At 35.1% G+C, this 6,000-nt stretch overlaps 2 non-coding genes across 2 annotated transcripts; both read right to left on the bottom strand.

The window, feature by feature from the left end:
- Positions 1 to 1,556: 1,556 nt before the first annotated feature.
- LOC116109919 lies at positions 1,557 to 1,648 on the bottom strand. The gene has a single exon (XR_004124813.1). It is a non-coding gene; the product is annotated as a small nucleolar RNA R16 (small nucleolar RNA).
- Positions 1,649 to 1,728: 80 nt separating this feature from the next.
- Positions 1,729 to 1,808, bottom strand: LOC116109918. The gene has a single exon (XR_004124812.1). It is a non-coding gene; the product is annotated as a small nucleolar RNA R16 (small nucleolar RNA).
- Between the last annotated feature and the right edge of the window lie 4,192 nt (positions 1,809 to 6,000).

The raw sequence follows: 6,000 nt of genomic DNA, 5'->3' as shown, positions 1-6,000 counted from the left end.
TAGCGTGGATTAGAGATGCTCTTACAACATTTGAACATGATTTTATATGGCATTAAAAATTTGATGCTCCTACCCATTTACGGTAATGCCAAGAAAGGACGAAAGAATTTTATGAAGTATACAAAAAACAAATCAATACAAAACCCAATTTTAAGATATAATCATCAAACATTATTTTACCATCCAATAGGTTATGTGGAGACATTAATCTTGAAATAAGTTTAATTTAGTCATACTTAATCTAAACTTAATTATTTTAGTTTTTCATAACAAATAAAGACAGATTATTTGAAACTCATTTTACAAACACATGTTATCTTGTTCTAAATTAGAGAATGCCGACAACTTATTTTCACAAATTTCTCTTAGAACCCCAACAACTTATTCTTACAAACTTCTCTTATAATTTTGACGTGATATTTAATTAACACTATTGCATCAACTCTCCATTACATCAAAGGTACAAAATGATTTTAATTAAACCAAAAAAACGAGCGTTCCTTATAAAGAAATAACCGTTTCTCACGAAAGAATAGTCGTTTCTCAAGAGAACAACATTGTTCCTTAAAAAATAATCATTCCTTATTATTATAAAGAATGGTTGTTCACTCAAAGAACAACGTTGATCCCCGAGGAAAAACCATTTCTTTGATTGTTCCTTACGAAGGAAGAATCTTTCGTTATAAAAGAACAATTACAATTCATTTCTAATAGTGCCTTAGCGTGTTGAGAAGTAATGTGATACCAAATTTCTACTATCATGTTAAAATTGCAAGAGAAACTCATGGGATTGGGTTATAAAAATAGCATTTTTCATAAAATTACTCAAAATTCAAACACCAGCCAGGGCTATAAATAAACTGACAGATAGTTCTTTAAGCTTTAACGTAGATGAAAAATAACACAATGTTAAAGCATCAAAAGAATACCAAGTCTCCCTCGCTTTCTTCCGCACAGAAATAAATAGCAAACTACTCTTGGAAAAAAAGCCGGGTGCCTAAACTTCTCAAATGCTCAACTGAACATAAAACCCTCAACTCAATCAAACTTGCTCAACTGAACATAAAACCCTCGACTCAATCAAAAGAAAACAAGAGAAATTACTAACCTAAGCCCTTAAAACAAATGTCAACAGGCATAATGTTCAGTAAAGCAATTACAGATTTACAGCTTCAGGCCCTCTTACCTCATATTGCCCAAAAAAAGTTTAAAAAGAAAACATAAATTAATTCAGCTCAGAAGGTGCATAGCATATCATTAAAACGCTTCATATTTCCAGACATAGTATAGTAAAGCAACTTCATCATAGCACAGAATAAAAGAAAAAAAAAAAACTGTAAAAACAATTGTTGAAAAAATCGATAACTACAATCACGTAGTAAACATTCAGACTCAGAGAGCTTCCACAAGTGGGAAATTGCAGACATTCAACACGGCATCAGTGTCAGACCGCCCGTCTGCTTGTTTCTCATCATTGACCAACAATAAACTATGACCATATAATTAGATCATCAAGCCATTCACGAGAAACAGAAAACAAGTCAAATTAAGATAAAGAAGGCATCAGATAAATTGAGAGAGTTGTTGTCTTCACACTAAATTCAGTGTGTAGTATAAGTGATTTTGTTTATTCACATCATTCGCCTTCCACTCTTATAAAGATACTAATACCAAAATTACTTTTTCTTCTAAGACTAACATCAACGTAAAGAATAAAAAACTGGACAAAATGGCATCAGATAATAAGCGGAGTTGTATGTCTACACGGTTCATCAGTTCATAATGAAAAGTCTTCATCACTTGCCATATTTCAGAAGAAAAAATAACTACAATTATATGCCCAAAAAAAAATTTGAAATAAAATGGATATCGGTAGGTCCATTTGACACCAAAGCAACTAAGAAATATGCAATGAGCTGGTAAGCCAACCTTTGAGTATCTGCATCAGTTTTATCTCCTTCAGCGTTGAATTTTGCCTAACAAGGAGAGGGTAAACAGATGCAAAAAAAAACCATCTTTCTCTTTTGCTATATTCAAATCAGTAAAATTTGATCTGTGAACAATTATAAAAACAACAACAAAAGAAGAGTAAAGAAAAAAAAGAGATCAAAACATAAGTTGAGAACCCCAAGAGGCGACAAATTGAGAGGTAGACGAGTGCTCTGGTGGCTATTAAATAGAGTTTTATGAACTAGGGTTTTAGATGCTCCAAAATGAATAATTGTCAATGTTTAACCATGGGCCTTAAAGCCCATTAAAAATAAAATTGGGCCCAGAAAAAGGACTGACTGACAACCTGTGTCAGCTATGAGTGTAGTGAACACTGAACAGCGAATTTGAGTAACACTCACGTTTCACCACCAACAAAGCTACGGACACCAGCACTTTTGCACCGAAAATATGTATTAGCCTACGTGTATCCCTGACTCATACTAGCTGTTGTTAGCAATCAAGACGCGTTATTAAATAATAAATATTTTTCTAATGAACGATCGTCCATCAAATATGGACGGTCGTTCACTTACATGGACTCCCTTCCATATTATATGGACGGGAGTCTATTTGCTATGCACGGACGTCCCCATTTAAAGGATGCCCGTCCATAAGTAAAATGGATTAAAATTTTTTTATAAAAATTTGGGACGGCCGTTAATAGGTTATGGATGGCTGTCCCTAAATATTGGAAGGGCGTTCATATTTTAATGGACGCCCATCCATTAACAATTCTTTTTAAAAAAATTAAAAAAATTTACGGACGGCTGTTCATCCGTTATGGACGGCCGTCCATTCATTTTGGACAGGCGGTCCTTAACCAAAATATGAAAATTTTAAAAAAAAACTTTGGGGACGTCCGTCCACGAATTGTGGATAGGCGTCCGTAAGAAATGGACGCCCGTCCATTATTTTGGTTTTTAAAAACTAAAGAAAAAATTTGGACGGTCGTCCATAACCTGTGGACGGCTGTCCCTTTAGTGTGGACGGGCGCCCGCAAATAAGGGACGCTTGTCCTTAACCAAAATATGAAAATTTAAAAAAAAAACTTTGGGGACGCCTATCCACGAATTGTGGACGGCCGTCCCTTACTTTTGGACGGGCGTCCGTAAGAAATGGATGCCCGTCCATTATTTTGGTTTTTAAAAACTAAAGAAAAAATTTGGATGGTCGTCCCTTACTTTTGGACGGGCGTCTGTAAGGAATGGATGCCCGTCCATTACTTACGTTTTTTTAAAATAAAAGAAAACATTTAGACGGCCGTCCATAACCTGTGGATGGCCATCCCTTAAGTGTTGACAGGCGTCCGTAAGTAATGGACGCCCATCCACTATGTATGGATGGCCGTCCATAAGGGTTGAATGGCCGTAAAGGACGGTCGGCCCGTCCACACTTTAATGAAATGTTTTTTAAATAATTTTTTTTTTATTTGCGAAATAACATTAGCTTCTCCACAAACCAGCGCCAAAATTCTTCGAGCGAAAGAAAACCAACGCCAAAATTCTTCACCGCCTTCTGCTTCATCGTTGCCATCTGTTCTTGGCATCTGCATTGCGTCTGCATTTCTCAACCATTTCTTCCTGAACAACCGTTTTTTCCTTATTTTCTAGCCACCGTGACAAGAAAGAAAGTATAAACTTTTCATCAAACATTTTTTTATAGTGGAAAGGGAGATGAAAAGATCAAAATTTGTCCAGATTAGGAAGATTTGTTGAGGTTGTTAACCGATTTCTATTTAACTTATGTATTTATTTAATTTTGTATTATATTTTAGATTGAATATATGTTACAATAGAAAAAAAACTGATCATGAAAATTTGTTGGTGATTATTATGAATCAGATTTGTGAACGCAAACACTAGTATTGGTTTTGCATTAAATTACAGAATATGGAAGAGTCCAGTTTGCCTCATTTCAATGATGTTGAGGTAAATTATGCTCGAAACCTTAACTTTTTCGTTAACATGATTTTAAATTTATTGTATCGTATTGTTTATTTTGATGCGTTGTATTAATACATTCTAATTTTGTCTATTATAAAACTATTAAATGATCAGGAAAATGAACGTGGTGAATTAGAAGATATGGGATGTACAGAGGAAAAAGTAGAGCCTCATATTGGAATGGTGTTTGATTCAGTTGATAGTCTGGTGAAGTATTACAAACGGTATGGTAACAAAATGGGATTTGAAGCAATGATACGTACGTCAAAGAAAGGTGAAGATGGGGAGATGAGATATGTGACAGTGGCATGTTCTTGTTCTGGGAAGGAGAGATGTAAGTCCAGAAATACCTTGAAAAAACAACATGTTGTCAAAACAGATTGTAAGAGTTGGATTAGTGTAGCTTTGAATGGTGAATGCAAATGGGAAATTAAATCAGTTGTACTTGAACATAACCATGATCTTACAAGTCCGACAAAAAGAAGATATTTCAAGGTTAACTGAACGATACGGCCTTATGTGAAAAGGCGACTTAAAGTTAATGATGTGGCTGGGATTAGACCATGTAAAAATTTTCAATCATGTTCAGTTGAGGCAGGAGGTGTAGAGAATTTGACGTTTCTACAAAAAGATTGTAGGAACTACATTGAAAAAGTGAGAAAGCTACGATTTGGAGTTGGAGATGCTTCGGCAATACTTGAGTATTTTAGGAAAATGCAAAAGGAGAATTCAAATTTCTGGTACATGATTGATGTAGATGAAGAGAGTCGATTACAGAATGTGCTATGGGTTGATGCTAGATGTAGGGCTGCATATAAAGAATTCGGTGATGTTATCACCTTCGACACAACGTATCTGACGAACAAGTATGACATGCCATTTGCTGCTTTTGTGGGGGTTGATCATCATGGACATTCGACGTTGTTAGGTTGTGGGTTAATTTCTCATGAGGACACTGAGACATTTGTATGGCTATTTCGTTCATGGCTTGAATGCATGGATGTTGCTCCTAATGGAATAATCACTGATCAAGATAAGGCTATGCAAAATGCAATTGAGATTGTTTTCCCTGGTACAAGACATAGGTGGTGTTTGTGGCATATAATGAAGAAATTGCTTGAAAAGTTAAAAGGGTATAAAGAATATGAAACTATAAAGTTTAAGTTACAAAATGTTGTGTATGATTCCTTTATGCGTGAAGAGTTCGAAGAGCAGTGGAACCAATTTGTTGATGTGCACAACCTTCACGAGAATGCATGGTTATGTGGATTGTACAAAGAAAGAGTACGATGGGTGCCTGCATTTCTTAAAGATACTTTCTAGGCAGATATGTCTACTACCCAATGTAATGAAAGTATGCATGCATTTTTTGATGGGTATGTAAATTCCAAAACCACTTTGAAACAATTTGTGGAACAATATGATAATGCATTGCGAGCTAAAGTGGAAAAAGAAAGGAAGGCTGATTTTAGATCTTTCAAATCTTGGATACCATGCATAACTAATTACCCCATTGAGAAGCAATTTCAAAGTGCATACACAACTGCAAAGTTTAAAGAGTTTCAAGAAGAGATTGTGGGGAAGATTTATTGTGAGTTATCTTTTCTAAAAAAATGTGATTCACACGAGGAGTATCAAGTTTTGGCAGATGTTTGGTTTGGAGATAATAGTCACCGTGTTTCGTATGCGGTATACTTTGAAGAAAGTTCGTGTGATATTCGTTCTACTTGTCATTTGTTTGAATTCAGGGAGATTTTATGCAGACATGTCATTATGGTGTTGATTCATAAAAGGGTTTCACATGTTCCGGAAAAGTATATTTTACGGTGTTGGAAGAAAAATGTGAACATATGTCATATGAAAATTAAGGTCAGTTATAATAGGTGGAGCACCAATATTGAAGGACAATGCTTTGATAAGTTGTCTAATTTAATGCTGACAGTAACGGATATGGCATCAAACAATGAGGAAGATTATAATATGATGACGGAGTTTATGATTGAGATGAGGAAAAAGTTTGAGCAAAAGGAAAGTGAAGGTGGGCTTGGTACAAAAGTGAACATCT

This window comes from Pistacia vera, unplaced genomic scaffold (genome assembly GCF_008641045.1).
Source record: "Pistacia vera cultivar Batoury unplaced genomic scaffold, PisVer_v2 Contig590, whole genome shotgun sequence".
In the NCBI taxonomy this organism is placed as follows: domain Eukaryota; kingdom Viridiplantae; phylum Streptophyta; class Magnoliopsida; order Sapindales; family Anacardiaceae; genus Pistacia; species Pistacia vera.
The sequence above is the reverse complement of the archived record's forward strand: the minus strand, read 5'-3'. Positions and strand labels throughout refer to the sequence as shown.